This window comes from Notamacropus eugenii, chromosome 7, assembly GCF_028372415.1.
Source record: "Notamacropus eugenii isolate mMacEug1 chromosome 7, mMacEug1.pri_v2, whole genome shotgun sequence".
In the NCBI taxonomy this organism is placed as follows: domain Eukaryota; kingdom Metazoa; phylum Chordata; class Mammalia; order Diprotodontia; family Macropodidae; genus Notamacropus; species Notamacropus eugenii.
Window position 1 is genome coordinate 161,098,200 of NC_092878.1, and position 21,951 is coordinate 161,120,150.

The window sequence follows — 21,951 nt, forward strand, 5'->3', positions numbered from 1 at the left end:
AAGAGGAATGAGTACCACTGAAAATGAATGCACAACAAAATCTGTAAAGCAGGTGCATTTCCCCACAATTATACACAGCATGTATGAGAATAGTGGGAGCAAACTTCCAGAGCAATGTTAATGGGGCACATGTGCAGAGGACTTGTGTGACCAAGGTAACTCATGCTTCCCGTTCTGGAGGACCTCAAAGTTCTCTCTCTTTTTGAGTTATCTTGCCTGCCACACAACTCTCAATGTCTAGCGTTAGCTGGAGACTCTCTTGAGTCTGTCAATGACTCTCTTTTGATCTTTCAAAGGTCCTCCTTCTGCTCAAAACTGTTTCTAGACTTGAGTGATCTATTCATGGTGTCCATATCTGTCTGGAGAGTTTGTATCTCTGCTCATCTTCTGGCTGCAGCCTGGACTCTCCTGAACTGATAAACTTTCAAACAGCTGGATTAGAATGTCTCTTTCTGGGAGAGCTGCTCTCTTTCTAGACGCTATGTTATGGCCAGTAATGGGTAAAAAGAGAAGATATTCCTCAACTGCAAGAGATGAGAAGCTAGGCTCATCTACAACTGATTTTTTTCCTAGACTTTGTCATCTGTCATATTCTATGACTTTATCATCTGGAATGGTGAGATGGAGGAACCTCCTCCCATAAAAATATTAAAATCCTAATCAAGTTTACTATAAGTAAAGGGAGCATGTGTCACATGACTTGATCTAGTTAGGCCATCGTTTTTGCATATGAATTCTCCAGGTTAGTATTAACTGCTTTTATTATCATGTGCTGGAGGGTTTTTTATCCATTTAAATTGGTGTTTCTATGGAGAATCTGAGGTCAGTTCAGAAATATTTCATTATTGAGTGACTTATTGCTACATTAAGATAATTGAAGAACCAGAGTAAGCAAACATTTTCTCTTTTTTATTATGCATTTGCAGGAAATTGTAATTCTTACTTCTCTTGACCTGATGATTCACTTGTGTCATCAATAAAATTTGTTATAAAAATAACTTCAGCAATGCAAAGTGTATTTCTTTGTCCTATTTTCTTATGTAGGACTTTCATGACTAGGACTGAGTTGATGATATGTGGCATGGTAAGAAGGCAAATACATTTAGAATATCCTCTTTGCTAATATTCAGAATGGAATAAAAGAGCATAGCCCTTTGCTTCATGGAAAAGTGATGAATCAAAGCCCAAATGCTCAGAATACATACAGGAGCAGCACTCAGAGTCAGAACAACAAGTTCTGAAGGTCTGGGGAAAATAAAGAGAAGTACCATGAGCAAGGACTAAGTTGGCTTAGAAGGTGGGTTATGTTGATGTAGCCAAAGGAAATAATTATGCTTAACAAAACAAAATTTGATACCAAATTGGTCAGGAAAAATGGTTTTGTTGTTCTAAAATCTGGTCTGCTTTAAACTGGACTGACCAAATAAAAGACAGTATGTACTTAGCACACCATTTTCATTGACTGTTGTTACAGTCTGACACATGGAATCAAAGGTGTAAAGAAACTTTCTTTTGTCTTTAAGACTCTTGTCTACAGTCTCTCATTTATTTATAGACATCTAGCCTTTCCACTGAAAGCAAAATGGGACCATAAAATGTATTACTGTATATGTATCACTACTAAATCAAGTTTGATCAATTTATGACAGAATAGAATTACAAAATAATATGTACATGTACATGCATATACACAATATATAATGCACATGTGCATACATGTATGTGTGTATATATACATACATATATGCATGTATGTAGCACCACTTTATTCAGATGACTTAGACAACAAAGGTTGTAAATCTTCACCAAACCTGCCATTGAGGTTTATCCTGGAGTCGCAAGTCTCCAAAATAGCACCCAGCACATCGACCCTATTCTGAGCTCAGATTCTGAGAACTAATTCCATTTTTGGTTCTAGTTGAAAGGGTTCTTCCCAGAAAGGGAGGAAGAAGTAAAATAAGATACTGAAAATAGAGAGATGAATCAGGTATGGAATGGATGGTTTTATTCCCATGCAGAGAAAGGAATGCCAAACAATAAAGAAATAGAAGAAGTCAGGTGCCCTTCAAGATCTCGCAATGACACGTGTCCACAAAGAAGAAACAGACTAGGCATGGTCACAGGCTAACCCTGGTCATGAGTTCACAGCATGTGATTCACCTGACCCTGCCAATCTCATAGTCATGCTTTTACTTCCAAGCTGGAAGGAAAAAAAGTCCTAATGAACAAGAATTAATTCTTTGGTATATCAGCAGAGTTCTTATTCAGAATCTAAATAAGAGTTACTATGGTGAAGAGGAGTAAAAAGATATCTACAATAACTCCAAGGTGAGGTTTTTAGAGAGATATAGATATTACATATATATATATATATATATACATATACATATACTTTTCATATCGTATTGTATGGTACATATATATATATGCATGTACACACACCTATAATTTCATCTGTTTCAAGAACTTCTCTTCTTATGAGATCAGCAAGTTATCTACAATTTAAAATCTTAGATAGTTGCCTCAGGCCCTCAGAGGCTATATGGCTTGCCTATGATCACATGGTTAGAATACTTCAGCGGCAGAACTTAAACTCAGGCCCTCCTGACTCTAAAGTCAGTTGGCCAACCTATGGACCAACACCCTTATGTTCTGGGATTAACTAGACCAGACCCAATCTTGGAGATAAACACCAAAATTCTCATCTCTTTTGACTTTTTATTCCCTTTCCCAGGATTTATTCTGAAAAAAAAAATCTGAGCTCATGCCTTGATTTCTCCATAAGTAAAGTACTCAATGGATATGTTAGACTCAGGACAACCTTTATTACACTCCACAAAAAATGAAAACACTATGTAAGAGAATTCATAATAGAAATCTACAAAACACATGAGGACTTAGATTAGCCCACAATCCATGAAATGTTTTTTCTTCTTTTTCTTCTGTGAGTCCCACTATCCATCTAGTCCCAAAGTCCACCAGTCTCATAGCATTACCCTATGGTTTGTTATCTCTCAGAACAAAGAAGCTAGATAGGCAAGCAATGGCTGAGGATTTTTCTGAGTCTCCTTTCTTCTTAGATATGCACATAGGCTTCTCATGTCAAGGTACTACTCTGGGGAGTTAGGATCCATAGGAACACAGAATCAATGAATTCAGAATTGGAAGGAAATCCACAGCCTTTCAGTTCAATCTATTCCCCACAGAAGAACATACTAGAAAAGTGGTCTACCCACCTCAGCTTGAAGATTTCCAGTGAAAGAGTAATAAACTACCTCTCAAAACAACTCACTCCATTTTGGGACAGCCCTAATACTTAATAAGTTTTGTTTGCATCAAAGACTAATTATTTTTGACTTGTGCTTGGTTTCCCTCACTGGAGTCAGATAAGATAACCTTAATTCCTCTACCAAATGATAATCCTTCAAATATGTGAACAAAGAAGTGGTGTTGCAGCACCACTCTGTGTTTTGGACTCTCACAGATGGGAAATAAATTGGGTTGCTAGCCAGATAGTCCCCCTTCCCATCAGGCCCAAACTAGACAAAAAACATGGGGTAATCACAGAGCACCAAATCCAGATCACTGGTTCCACATATTATGATTTTTAATTCCTTGTTGCCCCTCTGTCTTTGAGGGTCACATGCGCAACTGATCATGAAACTCTTTTCTTGGATCTTGACAATTATCTCTTTATAGCTACTGTCTCTTAAGCTGAAAGGTCATGTCACTGCCTTTCCACAGCTAGAGTCAAGAATAATATCTCAAAAATATTGCCATATACTGCCACTTTTCCAGTTGCTTTTCCCTCTTGGAAGGAGAGGCTGACATCTCCCAAGTCATTGGGCCTTTGATTCCTCTCTCCATGCTCCAAGCATATATGCTTGAGAATGTATGCTTCTCATATGCCATGTACCAAAAAGCAAATATTAATGTCTGTGGATATGGTTGGGGAGGGGTGAATAACTCCATCCTGATACTTCTCACTCCAACCAGCTCCACTCTTATCTGTGCTGCAATCTCAGGGTGTCTCCAGAAGAAAAAGAGTAAGAGACAGTCAGACAAAAAATAGAGAGAACAGGTCTGTCAACACTCTTTCATAGGACAACAAAAGGGATAACTTCTTCCCAAGACTTCTTCCCACAAGAATTTGAGTCAATATCAATAAAACTCAGCCCCCAGGTAGCACTAAGAGGCAAACCCATACACTTTATAGAAAAACAATCCTCAGATAAAAGCTTGCTACCCTATAGCTCATCAGGGATATTAGAGAACTCCTTTGACTAATCCCCCTAAGAAGATGTCTTGAGAATAAATCTATAATTTCTTTCAAAATTGTGTCATCGCCAGCATGAGTCTCCACAATTTATAGGTGATCTAATCTAGGTACTCTTCCTGTCCTTGGCTTTAATTTTGGTTTGGTGTTTGTGTATGTGTCTGTGCATTTCCACTTTCTCATGGAAACTCTCAGTGAGGGTTGTTAACATTCAAATGCATTGTCTCCATTACTATTCATGTAGAGAACACTACTGCTTGTTTCTTTTTATACAGTAATCCTGACAGAACTTTTACATTATGCATCTGTTTGCTGCCCTTATTGCAATTTCATATTTCAATGCTCTTGGGATGATCTTGCTTAATTGGGTCTCATGCCAAGTCAAATGAGTAAACTTGTTTTTTTTCCTCTATTGCTTCCCACTGTTTTATAAGGAAATATTGCTCATAATCTTTCACCATCATCCTCCATAAGATTTTGCAAATGAGTTTACATTATAGAGCAGTGTTGCCCTTGGCCATGATGTCTCTCCACTTGGCAAGAAGATCAAGTGTTGGCTTGCTAAGGATGTTTCTCTTGGTCTCCTAATTGTGGCAACAGATTTACATCAGTTAAACTTCCTGAGGAAATGGTGATAATCTGTTTTTATTTCTCTTCTTTTATCCATTTTTCATTTTTTGGCATCAGCAACTTGTTTAAATAGGTCAGATCAGATCTTTCAAGTGGTTCATCTTATCTTTTCACTTCTATTTTTTCTTCAGATTTAGAATTAATGTTCGTTATATCTCTACTAAGTTCATGGTTTGATTGCACAGTTGTTGAGTTGTTTTCAGTCATTTCCAGCTCTTCTTGACTCCATTTAAGGTTTTCTTCACAAAGATATTAGATTGGTTTGTCATTTCCTTCTCCTGCTCATTTTACAGATTAGGAATTGAGGCAAACAAAGTTAAGTGTCTTGCTCAGGTTCACACAAACAGTAAGTGAACGAGGCCAAATTTGAATTCAGGAAGAGTTTTCCTCACTTCCAGCCCAGCACCCTATCCACTGTGCCACCAAACTGCCCCATCTAATTGCATTTTAAAAAAGGAAAGAAGGGAGGGAGGGAGGGAGAGAGAGAAAGAGAGAGAGAAAGAAAGAAAGAAAGAAAGAAAGAAAGAAAGAAAGAAAGAAAGAAAGAAAGAAAGAAAGAAAGAAAGAAAAAGAAAGAAAGAAATCCGACTTTTGTAAGGAGTCATTTTCTGTCTTTTAAGACAGAATCAAGGAGGCGGAGCCAAGATGGCGGAGTAGAAAGATGCATATACACATAGCTCTGAACCCACAACCCATAGAACATCGGTAAAAAGGAACTCACAGCGAATTCTGGAGTAGTAGAGGCCACAGCACAGGGGAGAAAAGGAGATTTCTGTTCCAGAGGGACCTGCAAACCTCCAGCAAAAGTCCGTCGTGCTGCGGACACGGAGCCCAGCCCAGCCCTGCCACAGCCGCAGCATGGAGAGGAGCAGATCTGAGCGGGCTTCAGGGACGGGATCTCCAGCGGCCGTGCGGGTCCCTCCACCCACAAGTGACGGGGGTCAGTGAGAGGGTCTTCTTGGCAGGTCGAGAGGGGAGTGGGGTGTCCCCATAACTCAGGCCCCCTCGGGAGGCAGTAGCTGACGCAGTGGCAGACCAGGGCTCCCCGAGCAGACAGGAGCCTGGATCCATTGTTGAAGGTCTCTGCATAAACCCCCTGAAGGAACTGAGCCCAAGAGGCAGCCCTGCCCTGACCTGAGCACCTGAACTTAATCTCACACTGAACAGCAGCCCTGCCCCTGCCCAAAGCACTGAGGCTGGGAAGCAGCATTTGAATCTCAGACCCCAAGCTCTGGCTGGGAGGATCAGGAGGGGAGGTGGGTGTGAGGAGAATATTCAGAGGTCAAGTCACTGGCTGGGAAAATGCCCAGAAAAGGGAAAAGAAATAAGACTATAGAAGGTTACCTTCTTGGTGAACAGGCATCTCCTCCCTTCCCTTCTGATGAGGAAGAACAATGCTTACCATCAGGCAAAGACATAGAAGTCAAGGCCTCTGTATCCCAAACATCCAGACTAAATATTCTGTGGGTTCAGGCCATGGAAGAGCTCAAAAAGGATTTTGAAAATCAACTTAGAGAGGTGGAGGAAAAGCTGGGAAGAGAAATGAGAGATATGCAGTCAAAGCATGAACAGCAGGTCAGCACTCTGCTAAAGGAGACCCAAAAAAATGCTGAAGAAAATAACACCTTTAAAAACAGGCTAACTCAATTGGCAAAAGAGGTTCAAAAAGCCAATGAGGAGAAGAATGCTTTCAAAAGCAGAATTAGCCAAATGGAAAAGGAGATTCAAAAGCTCACTGAAGAAAATAGTTCTTTCAAAATTAGAATGGAACAGATGGAGGCTAATGACTTTATGAGAAACCAAGAAATCATAAAACAAAACCAAAAGAATGAAAAAATGGAAGATAATGTGAAATATCTCACTGGAAAAACAACTGACCTGGAAAATAGATCCAGGAGAGACAATTTAAAAATTATGGGACTACCTGAAAGCCATGATCAAAAAAAGAGCCTAGACATCATCTTTCATGAAATTATCAAGGAAAACTGCCCGGAGATTCTAGAACCAGAGGGCAAAATAAATATTCAAGGAATACACAGAACACTGCCTGAAAGAGATCCAAAAAGAGAAACTCCTAGGAACATTGTGGCCAAATTCCAGAGTTCCCAGGTCAAGGAGAAAATATTGCAAGCAGCTAGAAAGAAACAATTCAAGTACTGTGGAAATACAATCAGTATAACACAAGATCTAGCAGCTTCTACATTAAGGGATCAAAGGGCATGGAATAGGATATTCCAGAAGTCAAAGGAACTAGGACTAAAACCAAGAATCACCTACCCAACAAAACTGAGTATAGTACTTCAGGGGAAAAAATGGTCTTTCAATGAAATAGAGGACTTTCAAGCATTCTTGATGAAAAGACCAGAGCTGAAAAGAAAATTTGACTTTCAAACACAAGAATGAAGAGAAGCATGAAAAGGTGAACGGCAAAAAGAAGTCATAAAGGACTTACTAAAGTTGAACTGTTTACATTCCTACATGGAAAGACAATATTTGTAACTCTTGAAACTTTTCGGTATCTTGGTACTGGGTGGGATTACACACGCACACATGCACACACACACACACACACACACACACACACACACACACATAGAGACAGAGTGCACAGAGTGAATTGAAGAGGATGGGATCATATCTTAAAAAAATGAAATCAAGCAGTGAGAGAGAAATATATTGGGAGGAGAAAGGGAGAAATGGAATGGGGCAAATTATCTCTCATAAAAGAGGCAAGCAAAAGACTTATTAGTGGAGGGATAAAGAGGGGAGGGGAGAGAAAAACATGAAGTTTACTCTCATCACATCCCACTAAGGGAAGGAATAAAATGCATGCTCATTTTGGTATGAAAACCTATCTTACAATACAGGAAAGTGGGGGATAAGGGGATAAGCAGGGTGGGGGGGATGATGGAAGGGAGGGCATGGGGAGGAGGGAGCAATTTGAGGTCGACACTCATGGGGAGGGACAGGATCAAAAGAGAATAGAAGTAATGGGGGACAGGATAGGATGGAGGGAAATACAGTCAGTCTTATACAACACAACTATTATGGAAGTCATTTGCAAAACTATACAGATTTGGCCTATATTGAATTGTTTGCCTTCCAAAGGGAAGGGGTGGGGAGGGAGGGAGGTAAAGATGTTGGAACTCAAAGTGTTAGGGACAACTGTCGAGTAATGTTCTTGCCACTAGGAAATAAGAAATACAGGTAAAGGGGTATAGAAAGTTACCTGGCCCTACAGGACAAAAGAGAAGATGGAGACAAGGGCAGAGAAGGATGATAGAAGAGAGAGCAGATTGGTGATAGAGGCAATTAGAATGCTCAGTGTTTGGGGGGGAGGGGACAAAAGGGGAGAAAATTTGGAACCCAAAATTTTGTTAAAATGAATGTCAAATAAATAAATTTTATAAAAAGACAGAATCAAATGCATTTTTGTAATGTAATTCATTGTTTACTCTGTCCATTTCTTATGACTCAATTTTTTAAAGTATGTACGATGTAGTCTAATTTCATATTATATTCATGATATGGTTTCTGTATATTCTATAAGATTTTGGTCCCTTTTAGTATCTTACTCCTGAGTCATATATTCAACATATTTTTTCATTATTCTTTCCTATACCCACTTTTGCATTAAAATCAATTATTAGAGAATATTTTGACATTAAAGAATATGCATATATTCGGAATCACTTGGTATCTTTTTAAAAAGCAGACCACATGTTTAAGCATAGAGAAATTGTAAATGATTGTAAAATTTCAAAATGTTAAATACATCCTTTTTAGCTAATAATGCAATGGAAATAATAATTATTATAGGGAATACATGTAGAGGGTAAGCCCCCCATGATTATTTAGGGTCTAGATACTTAATAATGACAAAATTATTGCACAGTTAGTGTTAGAGAACAAATACTAGAAACAATAATTATACCAAGGAATAACAATGACAAGGTGATATAATTTCTAAGATGCAGCTAAAGCAATACTTAGAGGGAAAATATATCTCTGAAAGCATCAAAAAAGAATTAAAGGAAGGTCAATAAAAACTACACCTTGTAAAAACAAATAAAAATAAAATCAAAATTAGCATAGGAGAAAATTAGAAAATCAGAGGAAAAATAAAATAAAAATTAAAAGACCATAAAAATAACAAACAAAACTCAAAGCTAGATCTTTGCAATTGATGAATCTTTTACCAACTTGATCAAAAAGAAGAGGAAGTAAAGTCAAATAACAAAAATAAATAAGGGGAAATTACAACAGAACAAATAGACATAATTGCTGAATCCTATTTAATACAATCATATGCTAGCAAAACTAAGACTGAAATCTGTAATGTGTCTCAACATGATCTCTTAATTGTCAAATCCAAAGACCCTTTCTCAATTCTTATCTTTCTTGACCTCTCTGCAGCCTGTCATTATCAATTATCTTCTCTTTGGTAGTCTCTTTTCTCTAGGTTTTGGGGACTCTACTCTCTCTTGTTTCTTCTCTTATCTATCTGACCACTCACTCCTTCTCAGTCTCCTTTGCTGGATCTTCAATAGTCATGCTTGCCACTCTGGGTGTCAATAAGCCAATGAACATTTAGAAAGTTCCTACCATGTATCAGGCACAGGGCTAAGCAATGGAGATAAGCGGAAAGGCAAAAGACAATCCCTTCCCTCAGGGAGCTCAGAATCTCATGACTGTGTCTCAGCTTTCCCATCATCTCCAAGATGAGGAATTTCAATCTGCTTATCCTATCTACCTGTCCTCTCTGCTGAATTCCATATTCTTACCATATACTTACCATATAACTTCCTATTAGATACCTCAAACTGGGCATCTTAAACTCAACATATCAAAAGCTGAATTAATTTTCTTCCCTTTTGCCCCCTCCAACTTACCTATGACTGTTGGGGGTAACATCATCCTTTCAATTAGGCAGGCTCACTACATAGATGTCATCTTAAACTCTTCAATCTCATTCCCTCTTATGCAATCAGTGCTAAAATCCTGTTGATTTAACTTTTGCAAAATCTCTTGAGTATGACCTCCTCTTCTCTGACACTACCATCACTCTGGGGTAGGCCCTTATCACCTCACACTTGGATCACTCCAAAAACTTGCTGGTTGGTCAACCTGCCATGAGTCTCTCCCTACTCCATTCAGTCTGTCCTCTATCCAGCTGCAAAATTATTCTTCCTAAAGTGCAAGTCTGATGATGTCATCCCTCTGTTCAATAAATTTCAGTACATACCTATCACCTCCAAGAGGAAATATAAAATCCTCTACTTGGTATTCAAAGCTATTCATAATCTATGCTACTCCCCACATTTCCAATTTTTTCTTCCACTTTCTTCCCTACCATGCACTATTCTTCAATCCAGTGATACCAGCCTCTTGGCTGTTCCAGGAAAAAGATACTTCATCTCTCAGCTCTGGGCATTTTCACACCCCATACCTGCTGTACTATCTCTTCTCTCCGCCTCCTGGATTCCCTGAAATCCTTCAAGTTCCAGGTGAAATCTCACCCTGTACAGGAAGCCTTTTCTTATCATTCTTAATTCTACTTCCTTCCCTCTGATGATTGTTTCCTATTTCTCATATATACTTCTTTATACTTAGTTGTTTTCATGTTCTCATCCATAAGAGAAGGTGCTTAATAAATGTTCATTGACTCACTGTAACATGGCTGCTCTGGAACTCTGTGTCAGAGCCAGAGACATCATCTTTCTCCTTGATGTTCCACAGTACTCTGGCAAGTTTGGGGTGATTTTCTCTATTTATATGAGCACAAGCTCCCATAGGTACATTTTCCATATTTTTAGGGGCCTGTAACAAGCAACGCAATTTCACTTAACTATCTAATATTAATAAGCTAAAAAAAAACTCCAAAAATACATTAATGTAAAAAGTTTATTTTAAAATGCTAAAAAAAATCTAAAACCATTATGTGCAATAATTTTCCAATAACTAAATAAACAAGGATTCAATATCATCCCATAATTATAGAAATTAAAGTAGGCATTGGTAAAGTAGGCAAAATTATCTCTATTTCCAAATAACTTGATATTTGAAAAAAAATCACAATAAGCACAAAAACTAATTGGAACTAATGGAGACAATGATAATAAAACCAATAAAGTAGCAATATAAAACGCAAGTCAATAAAAATCATAAGCATTAGCAATAATAAAATCTAAGAGAAATAACTGAAAGGAAACTGCCATTTAAAATAATGACAGAAAACTTTTATTATTGGGGGGACAATCTTCCATGATATACTCTATTGATACAGATACATTTATAAAATACCATCTATGGAAACAAAGACAAATGATTGGAGGAATATTCATTGCTCACACTCAAGTAAAAATAAATAAAAATAAGAATTACGATGCTACCCAAAGCAATATGTAGATTTCATGCTATGTCTATAAATCTACCAAAGAACTATTTCTTAAAGCTAAACCAAATAATAACAAAATCATTTGGTGAAGGTCCCAGGGTGGGCAACCTGTAGACTCAAGGCCACATGTGGTCCTCCAGATCCACAAGTGTGGCCCTTTGACTGAATCCAAACTTCACAAAACAAAACAGGACATTTGTTCTGTGAAGTTTGGATACACAAACACCAATGTGTGTGTGTGTGTCTGTCTGTCTGTCTGTCCATTTCTTCTTTATTTGATCTCTTTCTGTCATAGACCTAATAGTAATACTGCTAGGTCAAAGTGTATATATAATTCAGGGCAGCAAGGTGGCACCAAGGATAGCGCAACAGGCTGAGAGTCAGGAAGATCTGAATTCAAATTTGGCCTCAGACACTAACTATGCTACCCTGGGCAAGCCACTTAAACCTGTTTCCTTATATGAAAAAGGAGCTAGAGAAGGAAATTACAAACTACTCCAGTATTTTTGCCAAGAAAATCCCAAATGAGGGCACAAAGAGTGGGACATGACTGAAACGACTAAACAACAACAACCGCTTGGTTGGTTTTTTTTTTTTTTTAATATATTCTGCCAAATTGCTTTGCAGAATGCCTGGAGCAATTCATAGCTCCACCAAAAGTTCATTAATGTGCCTGTTTGCCCTCAGCCCCTCCAACATTTGGCACTTTTCTTTTTTTTCTTCATCCATCTGATGGGTTTGAGATGGATGAAAACTCAGTGTTGCTTTAATTTGCATTTCTCTGGTGATTTGGAGTATTTTCTCATATCGTTGTTGATAGGTTAGATGCCTTTTGTTAAAAATTGCTTATTTTGTCACTTTATTCATTTTTAATGAGTTCTTTTTATAAGTTTAGATACGAGACTTTTCATAAGTTTAGATACGAAATTTATTTATCAGATAAATTTCTGCAAAGCTTTTTTTTCCATTTACCTATTTTCCTTCAAATTTTAAATGCATTTGTTTCGGTTTTGCAAGACACATTAATTTTGTATACAATCTAAATTCTAAATCTAAAGTCTAAAATCCATTTTGGATTTTGCAATCTAAAATCCATTTATTTTTGTGATACTCTCTACCCCTTGTTTGATCATAAACTTTTCCCTAGTCTATATACCAGAAAAGTGATTTCTTCCTTGTTCCTTTAAAGCATCTTCTATAACTGTATTGTATCTATTTGGAGTTTATCTTAGTAATCAGTGTAAGATATTGGTCTATACCTAATATTTGCAGACAAATTTTCGGTTTGGTCAGCATGTTTTGTCAAAAGTGAGTTCTTACTAGGATCTTTGGGTTTATTGAAAATTTATGGTTGTGTGCTCATTTGCTGGAATTTGACTATAATATTCCTGGGAGTTTTCATTTTGAGATTTTTTTAAGGAGGTCATTGGTGGACTCTCAATTTCTCTTTTACCCTCGGATTCTAAGACATTGAAGCAGTTTTCCTTGATAATCTCTTAAAATATTATTTCTTAGATCATCTTTTGAACATAGCTTTTCCTTGATCCAATAATTCTTAAATTATCTCTCCTCAATCTATTTTTCAGGTCTGTTGTTTTTCCAATAAGATTTCACTTTTTTCTATATTTTTCAATGTTTTAACTTTGTTTTATGGCGTTTTGATGTCTCATGGAGTCACTAGCTTCTGCTTGCCCAAATCTAATTTTTAAGGAGTTATTTTGTTTCTTTCTGAGTTTTTGTACCTCTTTTTTGTTCGACCAATTCTGCTTTCAAAGGAGTTCTTTTCATCAAAGAATATATATATATATATATATATATATATATATATATATGTATATATATGTATATATATATATATGTATATATATATATATATATATATATATATATATATACATGTTCCATTTGGTTCATTCTGTTTTTTGATCTGTTCTTTTAAGTGACTTTTAAATACATCTTTTTTTTCATTTGGCCAATTCTGTTTTTTAAGTAGTTCTCTCCAGTGGATCTTTGTGCTGCTTTTACAATTGTCCTATTATGTTTTTTAAGGTGTTATTTTTTTCGGTATTTTTTGTGTCTCCTTTACCAAACTATTGACTATTTTTTCATGACTTTTTCGCATCACTCTCATTTATTTTTCTAACACTTCTCATTTGATTTTTAAAATTTTTTTTGGAGCTCCTCTTTGACTGTTCTGGAGCCTGAGACCCATTCACCTTTTTCTTTGAGGCTTTCCATGTAGCTGCTTCAATTTTGTTGTCTTCTGAGTTTGTGTTTTGATCTTCTCTGTCACCATAGTAACTTTCTATGGCCAAGCTTTTTGGGGAAGGGGGGTTGTTCCTTTTTCCAGTCTATTTCTTAGCTTATAATGCTATGCTAAAGTTGGGCTCTGTTCTGTGAAGGAGGAACTGTCCCAAGCTTTAGGTTTTAGTGCTATTATTTTCAAAGCTAGTCCTGGAGGTGTGTAAGTTTTCATTTCTTCCAGTGTGGCATGATCTGAGGAGAGGTGTGTTCCTACTCTCCTGGACAATGATTTCTGTTGTGAGCAACCACAAGCACTCTTTTCTACCCTGGAATTGTGGCCAGGATCCCTCCTCTCCTACAGTCCTTGCACTAGTGTGTTAGTGTTCCTCTTCATTCTAGGACTGTTACCAGGAACTGGAAATGGTACCTGCAACTGCACCTAGAGCCAGCAAAGGGGCCTCTGTAATCTTCTTCTGACCAGTTGTCCACCCTACACTTTACCATCTCCAGAAGTCACTGCAGCTACTGCGACAGTCACCACCAATGCATTCCACTCTCACCTGGTGAGAGAGACCTTTCCTGCCAACCTTCTATATTGTCTTGGGCTGGTTATTGCTTCCTCGCATGCTTTTGTTGGTTTTGTCACTCCAGAATCCATTTAGAGGCATTATTTAAGTCATTTTGGAGGTGAATTTGGGAGAGTTCCATCTTGGCTCCCAATGGTCCACTTTTAAGAGGCTTTAAATGAGATACGACCCTGACAAAGTCTTCCCTAAACCCACTGCTTTCACTTTCACCATTCACACAATTTGCCCCCACAATCTGGAAATGAAATTACACTAATCTGATGAAAATGTCTTCCTCATGGTGATCTAATAGGTATTAAATTTTACAATTTTTTTTAACCTTTGACTTCTCGGTAATTTTTGATTCTATTGATCACTCCCTCTTCCTAGACATTAGCATCTTCTTTGCACTTCCATAAAGTTATGTTCAATTGTTTCTCCTCTAACTTGTCTTACTGCTCTTTATCAGTTTCCTTTATTAGATCATGACTATTCTTGTACCTCTTTAGTGAGAGTTAAGCCCATGGTTCTCTCCCTGAGACTCTCTGCTATTCTCTTCCTACATTTCTTTTCGAAATATCATCTGGTCCCATGAGTTCAAGAATCATCTCTACACTGATTCATTTCTAATCTATATACCCAGTCATAATCTCTTCTCTGAGCTCCAATCATTTAGCATTAACTGCCTCTGAGTATCTCCTAGATCTCCCGTAGCATCTGAGGCTCCATATTTCAAAGCAGAACCTATTACCTTCCTCCCTTAATTTTGCCTCCTCCAAGCCTCCATATTTCAGTTGAGATCATATTCCTCCAGTGGTTCAGGTTCATGACTTCAAAGTCACCCTTTACTTTTCCCATCATCTCACACTTCCATATTCAATCAGTTGTTGTTTGGTGAGTTTCACCTCAACAACACCTCTGATATATCTCCCCTATTTCATATTAACTCAGAAAAAAACCTACCATTTTCCTAGACTATTATATTAGCCTCCTAATGGGCTATCCATTTTTCAACACTTTCTTCATTCTTATGGAGAGAGAAGAGACAATATCCATCATGCACTCCCACCTTAATGACCACCTCCCCTCAGACAATGATGGAGGCAGCCCAGAATACTGAATGCAAGAGCCTTGAAGATAACTATGTCCCCCAAGTCACCATTTCTATTTCCAGTCCAGTCCCCACTGCAGTCATTGAGGGGAGAAACCATCATGAAGAAGGAACCCAACTTCTTCATCAGTACCAGAAATAACTGCTAACCGATTGCCGCAAATAGGCACAGGGACTTTGGGAGTAGCAGCACCTCCCCAGCAAACCACTCTCACGAAATAGCAACCAACTACCACTCACTGGACAAGCAAATCAGCCTAGCTGGACCAGCAAGACACTCTGAGTGAGAGTTAGGAGGAAGCATGTGCCAGGCAAATCACATCACCACCACCTCCACTGTGACAACCGTCTCCCTTCAGATCCTGCTGGAGACAACCCAGAACCCCACAAGAGCCTTGGTAACAGCCATGCTTCCAGTCCAGTGCCTGAAACCATCATCCTGGAAAGCAGCCCCTATGAAGATACAGCCCAGCAAGTGCTCCTGCAGGTTCAGTGGCCACCTCTACTGAAGACCCAGAAAAGGAAGACCTTCCCACCAGTATCTTTGGCTCTGTCAAGTAGTTCAACATAAGAGAATCAGAAGAAATTGTGGTAAAGAAGAAGCCACTGCACCCTAAGAGCTATGGGACATTTCCAACTAACTTGGAGTGGAAACTTTCCCTATGGGTTGTCCACCCCCATTAGAATGTGAACACTTGAGTGCTAGAAGTGTCTGACTTTTCTGTTTATATCTCTGGTGCTTTATACATAGTATGCATTTAAATGATTTATTCATTCATTAATTTGTCCATCTAACAATAAGGCTGTCAAAATCTCACAAACGAAAACACTCTTAAGCCTCAAAACCTTCAATAGTTCTTTATTGACAACAGGATAGAATGCAAACTCTGGAGAGATTTGCCATTTCCTTCTCCAGCTCATTTTACAGATGAGGAAACTGAGGCAAACAGGGGCAAGTGACTTGCCCAGGGTCACACAGTTGATAAGTGTCTGAGGCCAGATTTGAACTCAGGAAGATGAGTCTCCCTAGCTTCAGTCCTGGCACTCTCACCACTGCACCTATCTCCTAGCTGCCTCTAACATTTACTAAGCGCCTAGGATGTGCCAGATATTATGACAAGGAAATGAACAGTAAGTGTTTACCTTCTGGTTCACAGTTGCCAACCATAAATCAAGCTGCACCAAAGACCACCTAGAATCAGAGAATACAGAAATATCTAGCCCAGGTCCCTCAACTTAAAACTGAGGAAGCTGGGACCCAAAAAGAGGAAATGATTTGCCCTAGGGTCACCCAACTTGGAATCATCCAAATAAGAATTTCAGCCCAGGCCTCTGGCTCTCAATCCAACACCCGGTTTTTCATAGGATCTTAAATTTTGAGCTGGCAGAGACTTACACACCACCTGGTCTAATCTCCTAATGTTATAGATTATGAATTGAAGCCAGAAGCGATTTGTCCCCAGTCATGGTACAGAGTCATTATTAAATCCTAGGTACTTTGCCTCCAAATCCAGCAAAACTTCCACTGTCTCATGCTTATTCCTGACTCCAGGGGCCATGATTTAGAGGGAGACACTTCTTTCCTTCTCCTCATCCATCTCTAAGGTCAAGGACCCCAAAGGCAGGCTGCCATTATACAAGACAAGAGCATCCAATTTGCCCCATCACTCTCCTTCTCCCACATCTGTTTGCTGTTGTTATTTTTAAAGTGTAGGCAGTCATGGCTTAGGTAAATATCTCTAATATTGAGTAGGAGAAACACACACATAAATATGGAGCAGATGTACCATCCACTTTTGGAAGAATCGATCGGAGAAGCAGACTTGTCATCACGGCCCTCTCAATCACCTTTATCCTTCCTCCCATGTGGCACACACCTGGCCCAGGCTAGCAGGGGCCCTACCACTCACTTGATGCCTTCCCATTTTTCAAAGTTGCCTTTAAATGTTGGGAATTTTTTTCAAGTTTTCTTCACAACATTGACAAGCCTTGTTTGTTTGCCCATGGGAAAGTGACAACAACTCTTTTTTTTCTAAGCCTCTGATCTTCTACTATTACCCTGTGAGCAATAAAAAATAAAGTCACATCAGGATAGTTAAAGGAACCAGATGTTTACTAAGAAAAAAGTGCTTTCCATGATTACAATAATCGCACTTCAACGTATGCCAAGGATTTTCTATATAGTGTCTCATTTGATTTTTTTTTTGAGAGAGCTGCTTCTGTTCACTTGAGGAAACTGAGGCTCAGAGGCATGAAATAACCTGCCCAGAGTCCTATAGTTATTGAGTATCTGAGGAGGCATTCAAACCCATGTCTTCCTGACTCCATGCCTAATAGGACTCATTTCACCATGCTGACTTCTCCCCAATAGATAATGGAACAAGATAGATGTACAACTTACAGAAGCAAATAAATATAATAACCTGGCATTTGACAAGTGTAAAGGCAAGATTTGGGGATAAAAATTCATTACCTGGTAAAAATTAATTGAGAAAACTATAGAATAGTATAGCAGAAACTGGACACAGACCAACCACTTACCAAGGTAAGATGAAAATTGGATATATGACTTAGATAAAAAGTAAGTTATTACAAGAAAATTAGAATGATATGGAACATGTTACATTGGTTGTTGTCCTTCGTCTTCGAAGAGGAACAAAATGATATCACCATTGTAAAGTGAAATTTCAGTGTGTCCAACTGTGGATGATCAGACCAATATGAGCTTGGAATGCTCTACCACAGGTTGGGCACAGATAGTTCGTGTGAATATTTGGGGTGAATATCCCATATTTGGGCATTCTGCATTTACTTTGTGCTGTCTCAATTCTGCTTTGCTCAAAGAGCACAGCACCTTTTCTTATGTGGGCATGCTATACTGAGCAGTCCTGTGCCAGTGTCTCCCATGTTGCACAGTTCAATCCAAAGTTCTTGAGAGAGACCCTGAGAGTGTCCTTGAATCATTTCCTCTGTCCATTATGTGATCGCCTGCCCCATGACAGTTCTCCATAAAATAGTCTTTTTGGCAAGCATGCATTTTGTATTCAAACAACGTGGCCAGCCCATCACAGTTGTGCTCTCTGAGCGATAGTTTGAATGCTTGGCTGTTCAGCATGAGCAAGGACTTCAGGAGTTCACGGATGCCTCCATTGTCCATCTCCATAAGGGTAAAGGGAATAGGTTGTCCTGCGACAATCACGAGGTGGGAGGCAGGGTTCTCTCTCTCTTAGTCATTGCTGGCAAAATTCTTGCTAGAGCCCTCCTTAATAGGCTGATCCTTCACCTGGAAGATGGTCATCTACCTGAGAGCCAGTGTGGCTTCAGAAAGGGCTGAGGAACAGTCGATATGGTGTTTGCTGCCTGACAATTCCAGGAGAAATTCCAGAAGCAGAACAGAGGTCTATACACAACGTTTGTAGATCTGACCAACATCTTTGACACTGTTAGTCGAGAGGGCTTATGGGAAATTATGTCAAAATTCCATTGCCCAGAGAAGTTCATCAGCATTGTATGTCAGTTTCATGATGGCATATTTGCCTGGGTTCTGAATAATGAACAAAGCTCTCATGCCTTCCCAGTCACATGTTACGTATCAGATATATGAATAAGCAAACAATTTATGAATAAACAAGAGATGAGAGAGCAAAGTTAACATAACATGGATAATTTTAATTACATTAAATTAAAAAGGTTTTGTACAAATAAAACAAATTTATCCAAGAAGGGAAAAAGTATTTCCAACGAGGAAAGCAGAAAATGGTAGAGGGGATTTTTCTAGACAGTTTCTCAAATAAGGATCTCATATCCAAAATAGATAAGGAATTTTGTCAAATCTATAAAAACATGAGTCATTCCCCAGGTGATAAATGGTCAAAGGATATGAACAAGAAGTTTTAGGTAAATAAATCAAAATCATTGAGAGTCATATAAAAATGCTCTAAATCATTATTATTAGAGAAATGCAAATTAAAACATCCTTGAGATATCATTTTACATCTATCCATTTGGACAAAATGATTGAAGTGAAAAATGAGAAATGCTGAAGGGGATGTGGAAATAGTGGGACACTAGTTCATTGTTGGTGGAATTGTGAACTGATCTAGTCATTCTGAAGAGCAATCTGGAGTTATGCCCAAAATGTTATTCTACTACCTGTATTTTTTGATTTAGAAATAAGCCTATTCATTGAATGAGTGTATCTCACTCAAAGTGAGAATGCTGTTAGACGTTAGCGTGAAAGAGCCAGGGTCTCACACTGATTGCATCCTGGGTCATCTCCAGCTGTCCTGATGAATATCAGGCCACTGGATCCAGATGGCTCAGGAGAAGAAAGTGAGGTTGGTGACCTTGCACAGCCCTCCCATACTCAAATCAAAGTTAACTGCAAGTCATGTCATCATCTTGATGTGATGGTCCTCTTGAAGAACAAAGGACAAACACAACAGCAAATATTACTAGTCTATTACAAAGATGATTAGAAAAAATGGAAAAGAACCTACATGTTCTTAAATATTTGTAGTAGCTCTCTTTGTTGGGGGAAAAAATTGGAAATTGCAGAGATGGCTGTCAACTGGGGAATGGCTGAACAAGTTGTGGTATGTAATCCTGATGGAATACTATTGTGCTATAAAAAATTGATGAGCTCCATGATCTTAGAAAAGCATGGATTAAATTGCACAGAATAACAACAAACAAAATTAATAGAACCAAAAGAATGTTGTATGCATTAATAGCAATATTATTTTAAGAACATTTTTGATCAACTAAGTCATTTTGATTATAAATACCCAAATTAATTACAAAGGACATGTGAAGGTGCTATCTGCATCCAAAGAAAGAACTGACACATAGAAGTTTGCATAGAATAATTTTACATATATATCTGAGTGTATACATATATGTATGTATATATATATATATACATATATATGTACATATAGAGTTATGTCTTTTAGGGAGAGAGGAGGGAAGAAAAAAAGGAAAAATAAACTTAAGTGATAATTTTATTATATATAGCAATTTGTACATAATATGTTTGCAGTTTCATATGCTATCATCTTTTTTATTATACTATGTGATGGAAATGCTTGTCTTACTCCATAAATTAAAAATTAAATAAATAAAATTTAAAAAAAAAAAGTTACAGCAATAGCCCAGACCAGAAGTAATAAGAAGCAAAATTTGTGGCAGTGGTTATGTGTGTAGAGAGGTGAAAACATACATGATTCATGAGAAATGTTGTGGAGAAAAATAATTACAAGATTTGATAAATAATTGGATACATGGGGTGAGCAAACAAGAGAGAAGGGTTGAAGGTGATATCCAAGTTTAGAAAGCTAGGTGCCTAAAGGATAGTGGGGCTCTGGACAATAACAGCGAAAAGGGGAGGTTTATAGAGAAGATATAATGAGTTCTGTTTTGGATATGTTGTCTTTGAGATGCCTATGGGACATCATTTTAGAAATGATCTATAAGCAGTTGGTGGTGAGGGAGTGATGATGAAGAGAAAGACCGAAGCTGGATAGAATGATCTCAGAATCATTAACACAGAGATGATCATTGAACCAACTGGAGATGTCTCCAGAGAATGTAAAGAAAATGTAAAGAATGTGAAGAAAAGAGGGCAATGTGGAAATGTGTTTACCAAGATTATACACATATAACCTATATCAGATTGGAGTAGGAAGAGGAGAAAAATTTGGAACTCTAAATTTTACAAAAATAAATATTGAAAACTATCTTTACATGTAATTGAGGGGAAATAATATACCATTAAGTAAAAAGAAAATAAAAGAGAACAGGGCTCAGGACAGAGCCCTGGGGAGCTCCCAAAGTTTGAGGCATGATGGGGAGATGAGTCAACAAAGGAGACAAAGAAGGAAGAGTCACCTCACAGATCAGTCAGCCTGGTATAATGGAAGGAACTCTTATTTTGAAGTCAGAGAGCTTGAATGGAAATCCTGACCCTACTACTGACTACTTGGGTGACCTTGAGCAAGTGACTCCCACATGCTAAGTCTCAGTTTCTCCTCTGTAAAGTAGAGGCTGATTTGAATGCTAAGATCCCTTCCAGCTTGGGATCCTGTGATATGTTGGGATAAGTGACACAAATAGACATATTTCAAAGTAGAAGGGACTTCAGAGGTAAATAAGGCAATGTTCTTATCTACTAGAGAAGTAAGTGACTTGTCCAAGGTCACACAGGTGGTAGAGCTGTGCTGGTCACAAGGTATGAATTCAGAGGCTGACTACCACAATTTAAGATTTTTTTAATGTTCTGAATTTTCCCATTTTGCCACAACTCTGTGAGGTTGGTCCCCACCATTTTTCTGATATTTTTGATCAAAAAACTGAGACCTAGAGAATCAAAGTCATGTGTCCAACGTCACCAGGGTCATTAAAGGTAGAACTGTGACTCACTTTGTGAGGTGAAGGGGGTAGGAAGAGAAAGGAGGATGAAAATGATGATTCCATGAATCTTCATTGGTCATTCATACCGATAAAAACAAAATTCCTCTCCTTTACTGAATCCCAGGAAGCTTTTTTTTTACTTCTTCTCTTCCACACATTTGCCTCACCTGGTCCTATGTTACCTGAAACTACGGTTTTTCTTTCTCCTTGAATTAGCATTCCATGATGCCCAAGGGAACCCAAGGTGCCTTCCCACTAGTAATTCAGCCATGAGAACAGGATGATCCTAAGAAATGCAAGGGGGTAGCAAACATTC